Below are 23,436 nucleotides of genomic sequence, written 5' to 3' on the forward strand. Positions count from 1 at the left end.
CGTTTATGAGAACGTAACGCGCGAAAGCGCAAAACACGTTAAATAATAGCTGTCCAAAATGTGGATACAGGTTTCTACTGCCCCCGTTACCTTTCCTCTCTCTCGTGCTCCGTTTGTGCAAATGATTCTTTTGCACGGTGTGCGATGCAGTGAAATTGTAAAGTCGGGGTTGGAGACGGTTTTGTCCGCATATCAAGCGATTTTGATTAGATCGCAGTTACAATCGATTAAATTCGATGAAAAATGCGATTAATTAAATGTTATATTTGTGACCCTGGATATAGCGATTTTATTTTGTATTTCATCGTGCGTTCTCATTTTTGTTAAATCGACTTTCCAGCTGCGGGAAGCAATGACTTTCCATTTCCATAACTTCGCCGTGCTCGGTAATCCCGATATTATTCGGTCGATATACCCAGATGTACTAAAAATAATCTCATGGCTGCGGCTTAAGACACAGCTTGGTACTGGAAATGCAAATGATATAATCGCGCGAGAGGGGCGGAAAGGCCGATAGTATCGAGCGAGGTGGTGGCAAGCGGGAATCAGCAGCCGTATTTTTGCAATGTTACCATCCTTTCCCGTATCTTTATCGTGGACTCCTTCCACATAGCTTCGTGTTTTTACGCAGAAGAAGCTTGTAATCTATCGGATTAAATGTTTTTCGTGTTGTGTAAATAGGTGAAGCTCCTACGAACGCGTACGCCCGCCGCGTACAAACCGGTGAGATTTATGTACGCGCAAGCCCGTTCAAAAATTTACAGAGTTTACTGAAAAAAAATCGTAGATTCAGATTCCTTCTGTTTAAATCATGGCTATTGGAAAAAAAAACAATATCGGTTATGTGACGCGGATTTATGAGCGGTATCGGAGCATATTTCAACGTGACAAGGTATCCCTTACAATTCCATGTTGTTGCGTGTCGCAACTATCGTGCTCTATCATTATCAGAGCAAAGTTCGTTGCACCGATAATCGTGGACGGCGGTCGGACGAAATTATCCGCGAAAAAAGCAAAGAAATGAAGCAGCGGAACGGTTGACTTTTATCCTCGTATTGGCGTATTTGAGAAGCGCGATTCAACATCGAAGAAGGAAACTGCGAGATACCCGCGTATCATGTGCGCCTCGGTCCGCGCTGCAAAGTTGCAAATACGCATCGCGAAGAAGGGGGTAAAAAGTCCGCTATTGAAGTTGGAACAAACAGCACACACGAGCATATTCGCTCCAGAAACGGCGCACGCTCCGCGGACTGAAACAACAAAAACATGTCGGGATCGCCGAAATACGAGTATAATACTCCGCCGCCGCCGCCGTCCTTGTCGTCGCATCCGCCCGCAATCTTTCCGCGACGATTTCGAGAAAAGTTGCGTAAAGTCGGTCGCTCACTTGCTCGCTCGCTTACTCCCACGCGGCAGTCCGCGAAAACACCGATATCCTCGCGTTTATCGACCCCCGTTTTATCGCGGCGGCGGCGACTCTACTTCGCGTCCGCCGGTAGGAATCGCCTTATTTTCGCCCGGTGTATTTTCATACGCCTTCCCCTTTTTATTTCCGTGACGGCGCGCCAAATCGCGGCACGAATCGCAACGCGAGCGAACGGGAGACCGCAGAAAAACTTTGCGGGGTCCATGGGCTTGCTGGCGGCGAGGAGGGCGCGGTCGGGAGAACAGCGAAGAGCGCAGAAATGCGCGGGGGAACGATAAAAAGCCGGGGCGGAGAGGTAGGGAAACGGGGGGAGGACGAGAGATCGTGGCGAGGCGAGGTGGGCCGCCACGCAAAAAGCTCAGAAAACGATTCGTCTCTCTCGGGCGAGATGGGATCGCGACGTGACTTTGAATCGCGGGCGCGAGCGAACTTCCGAGGCCGCCGCCGTCTCTGGCGTTCCGACAGGGTTGCGTGAATTCGGGTGAAGTTCGCTCGGCTTCCTGGCTTTCCCGAAGGAAGGACGGCACGAAAATTCGCGGGGGCTCGGCCGCCCTCCGTTCCCTCGTCCTTACCGCCAATCGACGGACGACCTGACGTCGGTCGGTACCGTTGAAGTCACGCGGATAACTGAAATACGCCGACTGCATAGCGAATGAAACTCGGACGGGCCGGGAAGCCGGAGGAAGTTCGCGGTGCGCCGCGCGCTATGGAATGAGAAAACTTTCTAAGCTGGTTTAGACTCAAAAGACATTTGTTCGGACCGTAATCTCGCGGTAATGCGAATCACTGGCGTGCCTCGTACTTGACTCGTGCTCCCGCGGCTTCTTACCGAAATCGATTCGACTCCGTTAAAGGGATTCGTTCGGCTTAACAGAACGGGATAAGAAAGGCGAGATAAGACGCGTGTTCCAATTCCGCGCGGAATTTTACGACGAACGGAACCACGTGTGCCGGGGACGCGATTCGTTATCGGGCGCGCGGGCGCCTCTTTAATTGGCAATACGCGATCGCGTCATGACCAACGATCGATTCTGTCGAATCACCATGCAACAATCACGAAGTTGCGATATGAAGTACGCCGTGAAACCAGTTGGATTCCGAGAACCGACAAAATTCTGACATTGCGTGCATATTTTTTCTTTCCCCCTTTTTTTATTTCAGCAGAGTTCCAATATCGTCAGAAATATTCCATGAATTATTTGACGCTCGCGAGGTGATTGATTGTTATAGTCTACCGTGGAATATTCCCACTTTCCACGCCACATAAAACCAGTCGACGTAAATTTCGTTCCTCGCGACTACACGAGAATAAGAAAAGTAATTAATGTAGGTAAGAAGAGAGAAAGGGAGGGAGAGAGAGAGAGAGAGAGTAGTTATCAACGTTAATAGGCTATGCGGGTGAAATTATGGCCATCTGTACGCATTGAGAAGAGAAGGTACGAGAAGGGAATGAAAGAGAGAAAGAGAGGGAGACGTCGACAAGGGTGGAGGGTTCAACCTTTCGGAGATACAAAGCCTTTCCACAAACATCCCAACTGGCATACCCGGCGAATTATTTCACATTCGCGTGTTGGCTGATTATTATCGTCCGCTGCGAAATATTCCATTCTCCGCGCCGCATAAAACTAGTCGGCATAAATTTGATTTCTCACAGCCATCCGAATATAACGAAAGAAATTACGCGGATAAGGAAAGCGATCGTTAACTTTAATAAGCAATACGAGTGAAATTACGGTCAACCGTATACGTGCGCTGAAAAAGGAAGGCATGCGTGAGCTTGGAAAACGACGAGGTAGAAGCCGAAAGCGGAGAGCTTTTTACTCGGTACAGCCTTAGAGACGCAGTCTTCGAGAGAGATACAAAGCCTCTCGGTCCCGTAGAACTCGCCGGACCACTCGCGAGTTATGAATATTTCACATTCGAGTGCTGATTGAGCGCTATCTATCCGTCGCGCGAAACATTTTGCGCTCTTCGCGCCGCGTAGAACTAATTTGCCGTAAGTTTCACACCCGTCTGTCCCCTCTGCCTTCCTTATCCCCGCGCTACCACTCGAGCATGAGGAAGAAGTTATATTAATAACGTGGGTAAGGCGAGTAATCATCAAAGTTAATAGGCGATGCAGGTGAAATTACGGTCATCCGTGCGCATTGAGAAAGGTGGGCATGCGTGAGGATGGAATAGACGGGAAAGGGGATGGGGACCGATGTAAAGGGTAGGGGGTTTAGCCTTGAAGGCACAAAGCCTTCCCCCGTTGTCCTAACGAGCCCGCCAGCCGGTATCGTATTTCACGGGCTGGTGCATGCATAGTAAAGCTTATTAATTCCATTTAACGGGCTTAAGTCCGGCTCTCCCTTCTCCCGCCCTCCCTCTCTCTCGCCCCCTCCTTTCGCACGGCGAAGTAGATCGAGAATACGAGTAGGTATACGAAGGAGGGCCGAATCGGCCGATGTTGCGATCGGCCTACCCACGGCGAGCGTGAGAAACGAGTCGAGGGGAATACTCTCGAGGGGGCAGCGAACGAGGAAAAAGAAAAAGAAGAGGAGAAGGAGCAGGAGAAGGAGCAGAAGGAGGAGCAGGAGGAGGAAGAAGAAGATGAAGAAGAAGAAGAGGAAGAAAAGATGGAGGGCGAGGACAAGAGAGAAGGAGGAAAACAGGAGACGGGGACGACGGCGATGCGTATACGCGCGTACGCGCGCAAAACCTGATATTGTCGTCTCCGCTCTCGCCCACCTCGGCATGGCGTCCCCATTTACGGTAGCGAAGAAACGCGCGCGTTCGCCGATGGTAACTTTGAGTCTCCGATATAGAGCTTTCCGTCGTTGGATGTCTCGTTTTTTCCCGCCCCTCGCCGAGCCCCCCTAACCACGACGACGACGACGACGACGACGACGACGACGAATACGCAGTTATATTGAAATAGTATCTGACATTAGCACCTTATCTTTCTTACCCAGCCGACTGGTGAAATATAGACGGCGCGTCCGGGCGTCGCGAGAGAAGAGAAGAGAAGAGACGGGAAGAGAAGGGAAGGGAACGGAAGAAGGAGAAGAGAGAATCGCCGTGAAGCGAGGACGGTGGCAGACGGTGAGGCGGAGAGGAGAAAGTACCCGGCCCGGGGTGGGCAGGAGGAAGGGCGAGAGACGGTTTGCATTAAGGCGAGATCGCGAGCGAGATTCCTTAGGCCTCGTGATTTATTCGCAACGAAGTCGAGCGCCGCGTGCAACGACCAAGGGGGACCGAAGCTTCGACGTACCCGACGAAAGAGGTTTGCGGCTGGACCCGATCGCGTACGTGAGGAGGAATCGCGACGACGAGGGCGGAGGCGATGTCGGCAACGACGACGACGACGACGACTACTACTCATCCGTCGGTAGGAAGAGGAGCTAAGGGCACGCGAAACGTTAGCGTGACATCCGGTGAAAAGACGGTGCGTGACCGTCGCTTTCGCGAAATGCACGATGTATCGTCACGTGCGACGCCGGTTTCTAGAGAAACCCGCTATCGAGCGAAATGAATCAGCGAATAAGTTGTCCATGACGCTGGCGTTCAATAAGATAAGGAAACATTGCTCAAGCCGTAGAGAGCGGCGCAGTTCGACCCAGGTTCTCTCTAGTTTGATGTATCGCGAAATACTGCGAGCACTTATTCCTCATGTCAATCAGTGATCGTATTTTACTACGGTTTCTCTAATGAATTCCCACGGCTTATGCTTGCGGTTTATACTCGCCAACTAAAACGATTAGCACATATACACACACACGCACACATATACACGTGCAGAGAAACGTTGAGAGAAGTTGGAGTGTATCCTATTTAATACACGTCGCTATATTCCGCTCGAATATGCGCCATTAGATTATATTATTCATAAACAATGCGAACCGCCCAGCGAGAATCCCGCACGAAAAAGCCCAAGTAATAAAATTATGCAGATTCGATCGAGTCGGGACACCGCAAAAACTGCAGAAGATTCGTCGGCCAAAAGCACGCTCTCGCCTACTCGCCCGGCTTCTTTACGGTACGACTTTCGCAGCTTACGCTAATTACCCCTACCAGCTTTTCCTCCCGGCTTTCAACGAGGCAACCGCTGGCGAAGCCGACGCCAACGGCTTTCCAAACTTTTCCCTCTCCTCGCGCGGCGAATGGGTTAAGAAATATAACGGAATCGCATCAGCCGTAATAGGAGCCACTCTACACGGTACCGTACTCAAAGTTCGCAGCGCTAACGTGGCGTCACGAGATCGCGCCGCTCTTTCTCACGCGGGGTCCTTTCTGCTAGCATACCGTGCACATCCGAGACGAGCAGCGAAAGGGAGCTGGTGCACGACGACGAGGAAGTGGAAGAGAGAGGGTAAGAGGAGTAGGGCGATGGGTAGGAAAGAAACCGGAGTGAGAAGGGAACGCCCGTGTCGAAACGGCCGGCGAGTTCCACGAGGAAGTACGCGCCGGATTACAAAGGAGTCCCTCGGCCAATTAAAGAGCCGCTTAGGGATAAGCGGGGCGAACGCGCGGTCGGGCCACGTGTATCGAGTGCGAGACCAGGGGAGACGAGTTTGCAGGTGGAATTTGGCGCGCCCAGATACCGTGGCCGGGATGTTACCGCCGATGGCACGACGGTGGACGGGCCGTGGATTCCACCGCAGATTGGCTGCGGGCATCTGGAAGGCAATTAAAACGTCGAAAGAAACAATATTGCGCCTTGGACGTTCCCGCACGGGGCATTCCAACGGGGTGAGCCCGGACGAGCGAGAGACGAGACGAGACCAGACGAGACACCGCCGCAGGATCGATCGTCTTTCGGCAGCGATGCGTGAAAGCGTGTCCTCGTAGCAATTAGTTCACGTCGCGGAGCATAAAAATTGATAGTACCACGACGGTATATCGCATGATGGCCGCGGCATGTGAAACGCGTCCTGTCTCGTGCGCACGACGTGCTTCGCGGGAATTAACGACAACCTGGGCAACCGTACAGAGAGAGAGTGACTGCTCGATTCAGATTTCATTTCCTGAACGATTCAAATGACATTCGTTTTCTCATGTTTGTTGAGGTATCTAAAATAATTTACCTCTACCCAATTGCGTTATATTGCATCGGAAATTTATCGACTGAAAAATTTCCTCCCTATACTTTTTGGATAACCTCTTCTGCGCACGTCTTACACATCACGCGTTTCTGCACGTCTCAAGTTCATTCCCTTTCTCGTCCTTCTCTCAGCGCCCCTTCATTCTCCTTCCACCCGCTCTCTATTGTTCCACCTTTATCACATTACAGTCTCTCCGTATCGTCTTCGTTCTATATATATATATATATATATATATATATATATATATATATATATATATATATATATATATCTCTCTCTCTTTCTCCCCCTAGTTCTGTATCTTCAGCTTTCTGCACTCGGTACACCGCACGTTTTCTTGCGCGTTCCTCGCGCACGTCGCTGACGGCAGACATTTCGCCAGGTCACCGAATCCCCCGATGCCTCGCGCATACCATCGCGTCTTGACATTCTCGGCTGTACGTATACGCACGTACACGTCGCGCGCCGCAGACCGCGGCTCGTGCTAAACGATATATCGTGGCTGCCTCGAACCCTCGGTACCAACGTGTGTGCCTAAGTTTCATCTCGTGACGTTGATATTTCGGAATAAGGTCGAAAGACACGTGTGTCTTTTTACGTCGAGTACATATTCACGGAAAGTACTGTTCGTGCGTATCGTAGGAATGTATCGTAGAAACACGGAATATATATCACGTTTCTTTTTTCTCCACGAGAAAATTAAATGTCTTCGCGATACCGGTCCACGCATTTCTTATGCGCATATTTACGCGCGTGTTGATGCTATCTTAAAGTTACACGGGTAAGTGTTAAGATAAATATTCATATTATTACCCACTAAAGCGTCTAAGATTTCTCTTTATAATGGAGTTACTTCATGAATGCCGATATCATATTTGGGATCTCGATTGACCTTCGCCCCATATAGCGACGCGAAATAAAGCCACGTTCGATATTGGAGCACCGATACGCGTCTCACTCGTCCTCGAGAGTTCTCGAGGAGAAGTGTCCAGGAACGGACACATCTTGATTACATCGTCGATTTGGCGAGAGACGAGAGTCCCTTTAACACGAATTGGCGCGTGCAATTGCGTCCGTAATTGGAACTGGCGCTCCGGCGTTGAATGGAAATACGAGTGGAGTGCGCGTTCGGCACGCTTCGTTGACCGCGTAATTCTCGCACTACACTGCAGCAGGATTTTCAAGGGATTAGTTTTTCCCATGTTACCTTGCTCGTCGAGGTCGTCCGCGACTCCGATCCCATTAAAACTCGACGCCAGAAGAGTACCAATGTTAAACGCGCTTATAGAGCGAGCAAGCGAGGTAGCGTGAGGAAACGACGGTGAATGCGGAGATGGAGAAGGAGAGAGAAAGGGAGGGACGAATGAACAGATACAGCGAACCGAGCGAGTGAGATAGAAAGAGAACGAAGAGACAGAGGAAAGTGAGCATCACTCGCTTTGCGATATGAATGCTTAATCAAGAGAAAAATGTTCCGGTACCATGGTCCGCGCGGCCGCGTTATTTACTCGTAGAAACGAAGCAAACCGGCTCACTCACTCGCGAGCGCGAGTCAAACGTGATTCATGAATTATTAAAACTAATTAATTTGGGTTACTCGATTTTAGCGAACTGCAACGCCCGGGGGAAAAAGGCGGGCCGGAGAATACGGGCGAGAGCGGATGCGCGGGTCGTTCAACCGCTACCTGCAGCGACGTTTTAATTAAAAAAGTCAGAACGACGAACGCATGGACGCGGCGACGAATAAAGTATACTCCCTCCCTTGCTCCCCCTCCTCCTTTTTGACTGCAGTGCGCTTCTCTCGTCGATGACGATGGTAATTTCAGGCCTTCGAAGGCTCCTCGATAAACTTGCTTGTCTTACTGCGGCTGTAATGATAGCCGAACAATTTCCGATGGGACATTATACTTGCCGGGTAACTTCTATCTGTCGCGACGCGCGCGCGAGACATGTTTACAAATTCGCGCGCCGATAAAATACGGAACGGATACGAGCGTATCAAATAGGAGCGCGCACCGCATGCGCACACACATTACGTGGGAGCTTAGCATTACGGTGGCATCGGGTATGATTTAATTAGTGCGATCTGACATGGTCCCCGAGGCTCTCACACGAAAAGTCTCTCTCTCTTTCCTCCTACACTTGTGCATACTCCTTATGCACGTGTCTTTGCTTCGCGCTCGCTCGCCCTCGCACTCTTCGCCGGGCTCCTCCCGACGAGTAAAGCCCCTTAACCCTCTAACTATCCTCGCGGCACGCAATCCGCCTCTGCATCAACGGGAGATCGCGAATAAAAAGAGAAGGGAGCGGAAAAATTATATGGTGCGTGCGAGTCGTGAAGTAACGTAAAGTAACACACACCGACCGGACAAGGTTGTATACTTTGTTGTAATGCGCCGGCATTAATTTTAATAAGTATGATTCGCGAATTTTAATTATTACGTGCGCGGGCTCGTGCGCCCGTACGAGCCCAAAGCGCAGCGAATCGCGCGCGCGCGCGCGCGCGAGGCCTCTTCTTTGTGGCGAACGAACGAGCGGCCGTCCTCCGTGACTTCGTCCTGGCTGCAGTTCGGAATTAAGGTCGGACTTTAATCCTGGTCTTTATTCAAATGCCGGGGAGCAACGTGCTATTGTAAGACGGGAACTTTGCATCGCAGTGAAGTTTTCAACCGTAGGGAAACAGGTCAGTCTGTACATGGAGGAGCGAGAGAGAGAGAGAGAGAGAGAGAGAGAGAAAGAGCGCCGGCCGCCCGGGTCGCAAATACGTCGTTAGAAGTTGTATTTCGCAGCTGAAATTTTCTCGCCCTCGGCAATTCTTTCTGACGTTTACAATTGCGCCTGCGTTTTACCACCGCGTGGCACGTCGTTTGCAGCCTTCGAAGGAAAGAATTTCGCTCGCACAAAACGACACAAATCACCGCGCCGCGTTATAAACTAATGCGCTGCCCGTGCATTTCCCGCAACAGTTCTGGATAAACTCGCCAAGTGTTCGAAGAGAGCGCGTTTCGACGCGAAATTTTTCATACTCGCGACCAAGTTTTCGCTCCAAGCCCTCGAATCCAGAGAACGAAGTGACGTTAATTAAGAAGAAAGCAAGTTGCTTTTGAATGTTGAATTGTTCCCATTCGACAAATCCTCTCGCGTGTTAGAAGAGCAACTTGTATTTACGATATTTGGCCGTAATCTTTAAATCACGACTTGGAGATTAAATGGTCGTAGTTATGCAAAAATGATCCAACCCATACGGAATATATTTTGAGAAAAATAATGATGGAGATTTGATACATGATTTAGAAAATATAATTAGCACTAAGGTTTTTCAAAATCGTCCAAGAAGTCAAACATGGTCAATTTCCTTCTTTTTAAATGTATTTACTGACGAACTTAACCTTTTAAAAAGTGGGTAAAAAAGACGCAATTTGTAGAAAATTAGTAAAAATGACGCACCTAATAGAAAATAAAAATTGCCTTTTAATTTAAGTGCTCATAAGACTTAGATCATTTTTGTTTTAAGTAGACAGACGTATAGACTACTCATTGTTAACAAAAAATAAAAAGTCATAATTTTGTGTGTTGAATCATTTTTGCATAACTACGACCATTTAATCTCCAAGTCGTGATTTAAAGATATACGAGCGCGACTCATGTTGCGACAAATCTCGAATAAAATATCACGATGACATTGTCATCGTTGACACGATATATCGGAGAAATAATATTGTCGTCATACTGACTGGCAGCTACATCGGAGACGGACTGTATCGGTTTACGCTGAACAAAGAACATGTCGGGACAAAGGCAGACCTGAGATTATTGCTTACGGCATTTCTTCTAGACGTGACTAATGCACTTGACTGACGGTTTCACGACTCAGGTGTTTTCGAGAACCGCAATGAGACACTGCCGTTCATCCCGAACACTTACGCACGTGCGGCCCCCTCGAAAGGGTCTTCCGGTGTTTCATTCTCACCTGCCCCACGTAAGACTCTTACGCTGTTTTTTGTCGCTCGGCACCTGGCCGTTATTAATGAGATTGCAATAAGGATGAGGACGACGATGATGATGCAGCCAATTGAGATTAAGTTTGCCCCGGCGATCGGGGCTTTTATGCGCGACGGTCTTAATACTTTCGAATTCTTTGTGTTTCTATGTTTCTCTTTTTAAGGGATATAAAACCCGAGGACAGATGCGTTGAGCTATTAAAAATGACTAAGAATTGTTAAAAGCATAATTTTTTCGTGGGCCGTAGTGAGATATGATATGACAGAACGTGGACATGCGATATCACGAAAGGTAATCTTGCTGCGGGAGAATTAACGGGAGAAAGAAAACGGATAAGCGGATTCGCTTATCTTTCGCGGGAGATAATTCAATCATGGAAATTACAACATAAAACGATGCGTGTAGAAATAGAATGACGTAACATTTAGCGCCATGAATATTTTCGAGAAAGGCAAAATTGCCTTGCGGAAAGTGAGAGAGAGAGAGAGAGAGAGAGAGAGGAGGGGAGAGAGAGAGAGACAGAGAGAGAGAGAATACCGTACGCCGCGGGTGGAATGATGGAGCATGTGTTATTAGGCACGATTTAAAGAAGAATAAGAATTGCCTCGCGCAGAGAGTATATGTGGTTCATGTACAAGTTGAATATAAAAGTTTTGCATTCGATGTAAATCGAGTTATGTTATTAAGAAAGATAAAATTCATAGCTGACAAAATTAACAGAGATTAAATTTATATGTTTGAATATTGTGTCAGTTTCTGCTGTTAGTGCTTTTAAATATCGCGACAAAAATGTACCATCAATAATTTGCAACATTAATGACAAACGATTGTTCTTCACCGATAATTTTCCGACACTCTCAATTTCATGTTCACGGATTTATGGCGGTGCAAAGTTGGTATGAGTGAAATAACAAATAACGCGGATATCGTGCTACATCTATAAACGAGCGTGATCAATGTTTTTTTTTTCTTCCATATGGAAACTCCGCACCTTGTACGGTTGAAGAAAGGACACCATTGGTCACGAACGTCAAACGGCTGATTGCACTTTGTCGATCTGTTCCGATTAAGTGACTCGGATATTGAAAGAAGAACGACCATTTGTATCGCCTTGGCGCAGCCTTGGTGGGCGACACCATGATCTCGTCTCCGGTCTCTCTTTTCGCGCGACCTTGAGCGGCTCCGCGGAGGATCGACGCGTCTCGGAAACGAGGTCTCGACACGCACACGCTTCAAAGAAGAAGCTATCGACCACCATGCAGTATGGAACGAAACCAACATCGCCCACGACTTCGTGCGCAGATAAGATAGAAAGGATTTGAAGAGGAGTGAATTATTTATCTGTGTCGGCTCGCTCGGCCAAAGTGATGTCCAGAGTCGAAATTTTGTTTCTAAATTAATCCTTCGAACATCGTCAAACTTAAACTTAAACAATTATATTGAAGAACCTCGAAATATTATCGTTCTACTTTGATGCTACAAACGATTACTTACTGCTGTTTTTTTCATGTTGAGTTTTAAAGATTCAGAATTATATAATACTCAATTGTTCAATGTCTTACACACACTGCATTTGTATTATTCTTCAATAATGTATTAATTATGTATATTACTCAACTACAAAATATACGTGATAAATGAATATTTAACAAATAACTTTGAATTTTCATAATCTCTCTATTATTGTTTTTTTGTATTGGCGTTCAGTATTTCGATAGGATTTGAATATTTAATAAAATTCAAAAGAACGGAATCGCGCGTAAAGTCAACCAGAACAATTTTACAAACAAATAAAACTAGACTCGGTACAATAACAAACGGAAGCAAAAAAAATGTTGGTAGATTCGAAGTTAAACAAAGCAAGACTTGGGCCATATTCATATTTGTCAATTGTTTATGACTTTTCATTAAGATTTTTAAAATTGAAGGAAATTTTTAAAATTAAGAGAATTTCTTTCATTTATATGAAATATATACTACAAATTAACAAATAGATTCACGAAGTTCTATAATTATTTATCAAACAATGACAAAGCATTTAAATGTCGGTCTTAGAGTAGATTCTAGATTTCGTCTCGGGACATCTCTCTTACTATCGACGAGTTTGTCAAACGTCTATTAAAATCGGAAATAATATGCAGAATGAACGATTTTACACACCTGGAAATGTATTGTTGGTCGTGTTCTGCATCGCCCATCTTGATTTCCTAAATTCAGTTTCCTGTTCCGTGCTTCAGGACACTCACTGACACTCGCGTGAATACGATCGGAGAAACACGTGTTAACAAACGCGATGCCGACGAGAATTCGATTAAATATTTCAAAAACCGGCAAAATATCTTAATTACCCAACGAGAATTTTCAATGCAAAGATATGGCGATATACGAGTCACGCGTCGCGATATGGGCGTCGTTCGTCGGCTCGAGACGTAATGATTTGGGCGCGGGTATATACACAATGCGCGAGTATCAAAACAATCGGCGCACGCGAAAAGAACAAAGTCACGAGCCTAACATCAACCGACGCTGTTCGTCAACAACGACGCACATATACGGCGAACAAAAAATCACGACGTATTCTCGAAATATTACCTGTGATTCCTTCCGTACTAGATGATAAACTAGTTAAAATATAAAATTTTTGTATAGCACGCGATTTCACGTGTTGCTCGTACGATTAACCATTAAGTGTCTTATCACGATGACAAGCAGGAGCTGAATTCTAAAGGGATTGCAAGACTTCTGTAGCGATAATCGATGACCAGACTTTTTTGTCTGTTTAAAATTTTTACATCCTAACGAAATTTCCAATGTCAACAAAAAATAATAATAGACATTATGGTAAAGATTATGGAAAGTATTGAGTGTTTCATTTCTCCATTTATCTATTAACCCTAATTATATTATTAATTTAATCTTAGATATATTGACTCATGATTTGATATATTCGCTTATTATAATATTTTTTCGGCAGTTTTGTGTAATATTCATATTGAACACACTGCTTAGGAAAAGTAAAAATTAAAAAAGTTAAATGATTCTTAAATAATTATTTTTTTACATTCTAACAAAACGGTGGTAAATGACTTTTAATAGCATCAAATTTCTAGTATAAAGACCACTATTCTTTAAAAAATATATATTAACACAGTTCTCTCTCCAAGATTACGGAAATACCCGATATTAGAAACTGAAAGGAAACGAGATAGTAAATAGACAGAGTGCCTCCAAACTGCAAAATCTGGGTTAGTTTTAAACGGATGAAATGTTAGCGAAAGAAAGTTCTGTCGTTCGCGGCGAACAAAAGCACGAATAAGCACCAGTTTAGGGAAGTAATTCCCGAGTATGATGCAGTCATAATGCAAGTGGTGGTCTTTGATGAGGCAGCCGGCTGCATACCTGTAGCATCTGTCCAGTATACCTAAGAAGCGAGCAAGCTGTTACCCTGCACCTGCGTCGCTGTACGCGCGACCCTTAGGCACTTGATCATAGAATGCAACAACTTTCTTCCCTCCTCTCCTCTTTTATCTCTCACCCAAGTCACGCCTGAAAGGTCGCACGCGTGATCGTAAATCAACGCCTGCGCATCATCCCTTCTTCCACGTTGATAAGCGAGGCTTAACCGCGAATAACCTTTCGTAATGCGCTGCCCGTGCTTACGTCACGTTCAGATTGAACTGGAGAGACTAATCTCAAGGAGCATAATGGAAAGCAGGCATTAATTTCGATGACCTATTCAAACGCAAGGTCCTCACTAAACATCGCACGGTTATTAAAGTTATCGGCATCAAACGAGCCACGAAGGAAATGTAACGGTATAATCGGGTGATCTTTCGGTTCAATTATACCTCTGAGGAAGCAGAGACGTTTGCTAATCTCTACGTATTATATAAGATATCTCCTGTTATATCTCAGACTATCTCAGATGAGAAAGCACGTAGATAGAAACGGAAATAATATACGCAGCGCGAGTATACCGAGAAAATATATAAAAGCTAGTAAATAAATATTTATTTGAGGTGCATATATTCCTGCTCTGATAACGAATAATTTGTAAAATTAGTCAACTAAATTTTTTTGATGTCACTATGAATATGCAGTAACAATGACGATTTTGTTAAAAGAGCAAAATTATTTTTCTCCGTGTAAGGATTTAAAAAACGTATATTTTCTTATTTAAAAAATAGTTTATATTAGTTTAAGTAAATGTGTGTGCGTGTGTATGCTGTATTAGTACCGTATTGTACTGTATTAGTACTGTATTGTACTCATAAAAAAAATAAATATTTACAATTTTTTATACATATTTTCTTTCGGTGTTCAAGTACAAATAATAAGTTGAAAAAATTTTACTTTTTACACGTTGTCATTTCTGAAAAATTTATTAAAGAGAATTCGTAATATTTTATAGTTAAAAGATTCATAAGATTAAGCACGGAATTGAGTATATAAGTTCCCCGCGAGACGTGCACCGCGCCCTGCACTTATACGTTCGTTAAAAAATTTTATTAGCAGAATGGCGATCGCACGCCCCGCCCCCTCCCTTCCTCGCGTAAAACAGCAATCGATTTCGCAATTACCCTAATGCCAAGACAAACGCTATCTATCAGCCACGTCATGACGCACAGATGTTGAAGTAAAATGAAGCAAAATAGTTGGGCGTCTAATCGATAGGGGCTATCTCGGACGAGTGATCTAAGTGTACCGCCGTACCGGGAAATCCGAACGAGTGGCCACGATAACGCGAAATACAGGCGATTATCAGCTGGCTACATTAGCGAGAAATTGCAATGTAACTTAATGCATATGTGTCATGCGTGAACGTCGTTTCAGTACCCCGTTACCGTCGTGGTCGCGATGTATAGCTGCGATCGCAATTACCACGCTGCTGAAATTATGTAAAGGCATGTTCCGCGCGGTGGCAGTGGCGATTAATGTATCCATGTCAGAGTGAGTCTCGGCGATGCAAGGATTCGAGAGAAAGTACGGGGCAGGAGAAAAGCGAAGAGCGATGGGATACGCGAAGGTACGATAGCGGCTTCGTGATGAGTCATACGCGGGAGCACACGGACGCTAAGTGACACTAAACGAAGAAATGGGAAGTGCATTTGGATGCAAAGACCATTCGGTTGAGTGGAAGCGGCTACTTAACATACGGCAAGCTGACGATTGAGATGAACGATACATCTCCATAAGCAGGATATTTTCCAGCCAGGTTACCGTACGAGGATAACAACATATCGTAAATTCCCCGCATCATGCTGGGATACACGCACCAACATTGTCTGCGCGAAGTGCCCTTTATTCGTTACGATTTCGCAGGCGAACATTATCATCTAAGGTGCACACGGCATTACAAGTACTTTCGTGCAACAGAACTACCCTCTTTCTCTATATCTCTTCTCATGCATTAGTCATACGTGTTACTTCCGCTACGTGCACTCTAAACAAGGCGTCAGAGTTAAAGAATGTATCAACAGCCGCGTGGCTTCGGCACGACAGCTTCTCGCGCTGATATCGTTACCGGGAACAACAACCAGCAGGAACGATATCGTCTTACGGGCGGGGATATCTGACCTCCTCCGGTGAGAGAGATGCATCGTGGTCGTGGTGGGGATAGCCGGATATCACGAGATGATGACGTTTTAACGATAGCCGGCATCTTCTCGCGGCGAGTCATTAAACTGGGTGACCCGCGGTTATCGCGACATAACGTGACGAGAGAGTGCTGGTAACGAAATTAAGGGCGCGAGCGATTTTAGAGTCGGGCAGACGCGACTAGATGAGGTCTGGGTGGAGTGGAAAACGTCGACGATGTCGTCGTCGTCGTCGTCGTCGTCGTCGCTGCTGCTGCTGGCGACACTGGTCGAGTTGTTTGCGCTGATACGCCGACAAATAATAAAAAGAGTGTCGTAGGAAAAGTGGTCGTTAACGCGGTACGAGGGCCGGCGAGAAATTATGCCGGTCTTTAATTAAATTTCTCGATCCCATTGCGTTATCGTACGACACGGCGAGGCGCGACGCGGTCTCGGCGGGCGACGGAACGACGCTCAAACTGTCGTTATCGACATAACTGTTGGTCAGAACCCAGTGGCAATCGACATCGTTTACCACCTTGGCGTGAACCCTCGATAATTACAGCGCACGGTGTGCCAGTGGAAGGACCTTCCACGACGCTTCTACGCGCGACCATCGTCTGATCACGGGTCGTCACCTATTTACCCGCATGTTTCCTAATTTCTCAATAGAGACCTTGATATAGAGATGTGTTACGCGGCAATAATGTAATAGCGACACGCAGGCGTGTATCATGCGTATCGCTACCGACAGTGCAATGTGTCGGTGCGATAACAATGTCAATACTGACGATAAAGACCATGATATCGATCTCTATTTCAACATCAAAGAAAAGCGGAGATACAAAAGACAAAGTTGAATCTAATTTCGTCGCGCTCTTCGTGTTTTTTGTGCGTCAGAAGTGACTGTTTCTCAAGCTAATCGAAATTCTCTAATCTCGCATAAAAACTCAAGCAATCTTTCTGTACATGGAGCAAATGGAACTTCAATTTTCGCGTATGTTTGCGCCGTGTGTTCTCTCCATGTCGAGCCATGTCGAGTTAGCCCACTTTGTTTGCGCGTATCATCAAACTTGCATCGTGGCGCTCATCGCGGGAAAGGCAAATAGAAACTATTCCGCCGGCATTCGCTAAAGTTTTCCGTTCTACGCGCTCCGTTGAAAGTGACCGCGAGCAAACGCGGGACATCCTCTCACCGCAAAGAATACCAGCGAGCACAGTCGACGAACGGTTCCCGGAGGCGCGCGAGAGTATCACATCGAGAGCGAAGCGGTGAGATCGATGCCGAGAGACAGCGACGAGAAGCGCTTTCTTGCGCGTCGGCGAGAGAGACCGGACGAGGAAGGAGAACGAAGGCACGAAAGAGACGGCTTCGTTTCACGATAATGATAGATGGAAACTCCTCCGTCTAGGTTCCATCACGTGGACCGATAAATTATGGTAGGTCGTCCTCGCGCGCAGAAGGGGTGAGGCTCCAGGTAGGGGACTTAAGGCAGGTCAAAGCCGTCGTGTGGAAAGCTGATAGATTATATAACGGGCGAAGAAGCCGCGGGAAGAAACACGGAGAACCGATCGGAGCCCTCGGCCGGTAAGTGGCAAAGTTTGCCCGATTCCGATGTCTATTAATTCTATCAGATGGATCGACATCCACGGTGAGAGAGGAAGAGAGAGAAAGAGAGAGAGAAAGAGAGAGAGGGAGGGGGAGGAGAGCCCGTCGATTCCGGAAATAAACGATGAGTAGGTCGGTGCAAGGTTGCCTGGTGTCGAAACTGCGCAGCGTCACGTGGTCGTGCAATCATTAGCAAGGAAGACAGATGGGCTAATAGCGTTCTCCTGGCACGACCTCGTTTCCAAAACTCATCGCGGACCCTCGTTTGCTCGAATGGCCGGGCACGATAAGGGGACGATAAGACCCCGCGCGTTCGCGAGGCTGCTTTCTACCCGCGTTCGACTCTCACGTGGAAATTAATATCTACCTTTTCAGCGTCCCCTCTCTCGAATGTCTACGGCAGCGCGTCTTAGATACATGCTGCATACACGGGACGCAATTAATTACATGACGTCAGCGGCTAATTGGCGTTATTGAGTCGCACGTTTGGCGCGAGCTATATTGTGCAGGCTCTACTGTTATGGGGGATCCTCGTATTGACATGCGAATGTCATTACGGGCGTATTAATGGCTCTCCATGCTTGAGCAAAAGTCTCACCGATGAAACGAATAATACGTAATTAACGCGCGGTTTAATGCGTGGACAAATATCATGGTACATGACAGAGCTGTTACCGCGGCGCCCAGATAAAATACCGACTAGATAAAATGTCGCGATAAACAAACGAGATGCGTAAGCGTGCGCGTGACACCTTAAATCAAAGTAATGATAAATCGCTTGGGTAGAAAGCTCGTTAGAAGGAAACAATTACAGCTACAATAGAAAAAGCGAAATTAATGTTGTATTTATCGGGAATATTCATTACGCCAAATAGACGTGTTCCAAATTGCGTGCCATGGACAAGTATTCTATAATTATGCGTTGCAATATTAAAATATACCGTCGGTAACATGTGTTTCCTTTATCAACCGGTTTACACGTGTGATTCCAGCTGCGCAATTAACGAAAGGGAGTTACAGCCAGCGATTGTTGCGGTTTCATCCGCAATCTTTCCCTTCGTCTCATCGCTGGGCACCAGCATGTCGAATGTAACAATCAGGAAGCACGAAAGTCGTCACGTTTGAACGACTCGGTTAAACGCCGTCAATGATGTAGCGCGGCGCGCACTCACGACATGGGAACGAGATCGACGGCTAACCACAAAGGCCCCCACGGAATCGTGCGAAAGCAGCCCGACGGTTGCTTCGATATTATACACACACACCCACAAACACACATCCAAGCACGAAGACAACCGCGGTGGACCGGAAGAAAGTCTCTAGTTAGCGCTAAATCTCCGTAGTAGCAATGAGCCGCGGCAAGACCTGCAATTTTCGGAAAGCTATACGTCGAGGGCTCGCAATTACAAATTAATAAACGGTCTGCCAGTGCCTCGCGGCCCCCTTCCGGCATGATTTATATTCCAGCGTGTACGCTAATTACCTCCGTTGACCCGGCGCATCCCCTTTTACTCTCCTCCCCTACGTTCCGCCGCCGCTTTTGGTCCACCGCCGCGCCGCTGCACTGGCGAGCGTAAAGTTCAGCGGGCAGGTAAACCGCAAAGTTTAAACATCGGATACGTTCGGGAGGTGCAGCACCCCCCGCACGCGAGAACCGAGCCGCCCTTTCCCGACTGGGACCTCTTCCCAACCCTGCCTCGTCGTCCCTCGCCACCACTCCCGCGATCCCCTATTCTGGACGGGTCTGTCATTTGTCATAGCGCGACCGGGGTCTTCCCCTTCGCTCACGGCGACGACCCTTTGCATAACCATCGGGACCAACCTGCCTCTCGACACATGCCATCGGAAAACTTTGCTTACTTCCAGCAGGCGCGTCGTCGCGACGAGTCCCGTCGCGTCGCGCCGCGCGGCGTCGCGCCGTGCGCGGTACGTGCCGCATATCAAACGTGATGTCATTTTCTGTCGCGTACCTCGTCGCGGTCGGGACGCGCACAAAAGGAATTGACGTAAGAATCGTCGACGTGGGCAGAAACGGTCGACGATCTCTCGCAATCTTAGAAATTGTATCCGGCTTCGATGCTTCACAATCGAACGACGGTGGGACTATACATAATCAGGTAAAAGTGCCAATGCCTGAGCGCTAATGGCAATAGTAACTAACTCTGAGCGTTTTTACCAGCGTTTTGGTAAAGTTTTGGTTTTTAAAATATTTGAACTTTCGATATATTACATATATATATATGTATATAAAACACACATATGTATAATACAATATCATATACTAAAGGACATTGCACGAACATTAAGTTTTCTTTTATTTATGCAAATTTTTTGATAAATACTGTCGATTAATAATTGTTAATACAACGCAAAAGTATTTGTGTTAGACAATAAAATGCAAAAATATTGCTTTGTATTTATTTGGCATAATATTTAAAATATTTAAAAAGGCGTGGTCTGCGCAAGCAGTATGTGTTGTTTAGTATATGATATTATATTATATGTATATTCTATATTAAACGTTTAAATGTGTAAAAATCCAAACAATAAGTGTACTTTTACTTTAAATACGCATTTTTGGTGAAGAGGTAACATGCGACGAAATCCTTACTTCCTTAACTAATAATTGCGATTCTTAACACGATCAGAACCAGAGTCAGCGGTAAGCAAATAGCGACTATTAGGAATCGAACTTTCTCGGGGGACGGTAACTAACTTCGCGCAATTGTAGCTTCGAATTGTCTGTGTATATCACGAATTACCAAACTTTCCTAACTGACCACGCACTCGCGGACCGCAAGAGAGAATTGAGGGAAGGACGGGTTCAATGATCGCGGCTATTGTGGAATTATCAATGCCATACAACAACGTCGGGCGATACGCGGCGGAATCCGAATAGAGAAATATATAAATTCTCCCCGCGCTCTACGCGGCTATATCGCGTTCGCTTGCTCTCTCGCTTCGCGTCGGCATTTACGATCGATCTAACAAACTATTTAGCAAACATTTTTCGCGTATCGGCGCGTCGCTGGGAGCTATTATATCGCGCGCTACATACGCGCTAGCTATAAAACGCGATTTATTACGGTATGTATGAGCGAGCGTGATATCGCGCATGCTAAGTAACCAGCGGGAAACGGCAGAAAAGTATCTCCGCAAACGGGGCAGATGTATTGGGCCATTGTTTCAGCGGGCGCGTATCGCATCCGCGCGAATGCGCCATTCGCGAGGAGACAGCCTCGCGAATTATCACCTTTAAAGACGCGTTATCGGGATAGAATCTCCGCGCGCTCGCGCTACACCGATACTTACAAGCTGTGCGTGACGCAACGGCCGATTGTCGGAGGTAGAAATAATTGAGCGTGGAATACGTACAAACGGTATCAATTGCGGTCGAGCGTATCGTAAGTACGAAAACGCGCGTTTCGTGCGCGTGTAGTATTAAATTTCTATAAAATATATACACCACGTTTGCGCGCCGCATGCTGAGATACCAGCTATTAAATGCATCCTTATCGCCCCGATAAATTATTTCCGCGGCTGCTCTCCCCGCCTTACTTGACGGTTAGTGTACGGTTACAACCGTAATATTTTACGATTAACGCTCGTGTTATTCCGGCTCTTTTTACCGCGATAGGCATCGAGAAGTCATGGCCTTATTGTATCTCGACTCCGGCTTGCACGTACATAATTATTACATTGACACGCTATTCACGAGGAGGGGGAATAGGGTACATTGAAATATGTATTATTACACACTATCTCCACTTTACGTCTTCATTCGCCATCGGATAAAAATAAACCTGGTGAACCTGCCCGTCACGAAGCCCGTCGTCGATCGACAGGCTTTCCCGAAGGCGAAACGGCAAGTCAACGAAAGTTCCGCGGCGTTCTCGCGCGCGCTCTAAACATAAATTCCGCGCACTTTTAAATAAGGTATCTCGCCACGATGGACCGAATAAGTGCCAGCAGTCAATAAATGTTTCCCCGTATCACCGATGTGATATCGCTCGCGCACGTTAAACATAGCTACGTCAAATATGACGACGACGCCCGCGCGCCGTTCTCCACAACGTGAGATACGATAAAAATACGGTGAATATTTTCGCGGTGTTGCTCGCGCACCTCTACCCGCACGCGAAGCTTTAAGCGACATAAAAAATGCAGATAACGGTTCAACCGCGTCGGGAGCGACTCGCTTAACGACTAGCGCCGAAACGAATGACCGGCCGCACGGGGTTGGAAAGTGTGGCCCGACGGGGATGGGGTTAAGGCGGGCGGGTAAGGGCGGCCACTTCCTTGGCGCAAATTATTGTAATTTGCATCGGTTAACTCCGTAATTACTTGGGGTTACAGGTTAAAGGGCCATTACCGTCTCCTCGCGGGCACAATACCCGCGCGAAACCGGCCTCCGGGTTTCTCCCTTCTGTTGCCGTAAGCGCAATCAACACCTGCCGTGGAACGGACGCGCTCCACCTGTGTATACGTATATACGGACTGCCCCGAGCGTCGCGCGTACTTTCTCTCGACTGCAGATCGCGAAGACCGGACTAAGAAGAATGCCGTTTGTTTGAGCGACGAGGCATTAATAGAACTCGAGGAATCGCCGACTCAGAAATAAGGCATTCCGACCAATTAAGCCTTAAAACTCTAAATGGACGATATAAAGCTCTTTATTCTCTATTTACCCTTTTCAAGCCTTTCGCCTTCACCTTCGTGCACGCAAAGAAATGAGTGAGTAATATCGGCTCAGTAGCTCACTCAAATTTGACTGAAAGACTCATTGTCTCGTTGTCATTGCTAAAAATTGACTAAATTCAGATATCCTATATTAAAGGATATGTAAAATAATTGTCTACAGTAATAATATTAATCTTGTCACTGTTGCAGCGGATAAGACGAAGAAAAGAAGCTGAACACTTTGATCGCGAATAGAAGAGGTAGCGTGTTGCTCGCGCGATTATGATTGCCATGTTTTAATTGATTACAGCACTCGACTCTTCTAAATAAGCAACAAAACAGCAATATAGACATATGTGGGAAGGCGTGCCAAAGAGATTGTTTCTTGTTTCATTGTTGATCAATTCGCGAGTTAAGCCTGATCTACAATATGCGTTGTTTCTTGTCTTCTATTTTTTTCTAGCTTAAAGTTTAAGATTTGAATCAGAAAGAGATAAAGAGAAAAAAGCAGGAAGCAAAAAGCATATTGTAGATCAGGCTTTATAGCCGCGATGTCGACGAAAGCTTTAGTTTGTCGTTAACGCCAGATCAAGCGTGCCATCTGCTGTCGCGTCGGCACACTTAGTCGCGATCAATTAGACGCTATAAACGTTATATTTTATGACATCTATATTTAATAAAATATTGGGAGTACAAATAAGTCTCCGCCGTTTGACAAAAGTTGGCCCCACCAGTAAGTTATGGTTGAAATTGTCAGATGTAAAACGTTATATCGTAAGGTTGGACATCTGGCAACACCATAACCTTGAAATATTAGCGATTTTGTATCAGCATCACATAATTTTTTTCGTGCGAAAATGTCGAGTTTTGAGCCGAATAAGCGTCATTTGCGGGAACTTTTGATTTACTTCTTTAATTTGAAGAAATCTGCAGCTGAGGCGCATCGATTGCTTGTAGAAGCATATGGTGAGGCTGCTTTAAGTGAGAGAAGTTGTCGTGAGTGGTTTCAAAAGTTTAAGAACGGTGAGTTTGACGTCGAAGACAAAGAACGTAGCGGAA

General features: G+C 46.4%; 1 protein-coding gene across 6 annotated transcripts in view; it reads right to left on the minus strand.

The window, feature by feature from the left end:
- Positions 1-23,436, minus strand: part of LOC116840204 (SAM and SH3 domain-containing protein 1-like) — a 423,731-nt gene that overhangs the window by 372,105 nt on the left and 28,190 nt on the right. The window contains exon 1 of one of the 6 annotated variants that reach the window (XM_032809197.1): positions 12,673-12,782. The exons of the other annotated variants lie outside the window; for them this stretch is intronic. The gene's annotated coding sequence lies outside the window, so the exon portion shown is untranslated. Of the gene's footprint in view, positions 1-12,672; positions 12,783-23,436 lie in introns of those variants that run through there. 6 annotated transcript variants of the gene reach the window in all.

Source organism: Odontomachus brunneus, unplaced genomic scaffold (assembly GCF_010583005.1).
Source record: "Odontomachus brunneus isolate Ranch 3 - 2012 unplaced genomic scaffold, Obru_v1 Obru_scaffold_001, whole genome shotgun sequence".
In the NCBI taxonomy this organism is placed as follows: domain Eukaryota; kingdom Metazoa; phylum Arthropoda; class Insecta; order Hymenoptera; family Formicidae; genus Odontomachus; species Odontomachus brunneus.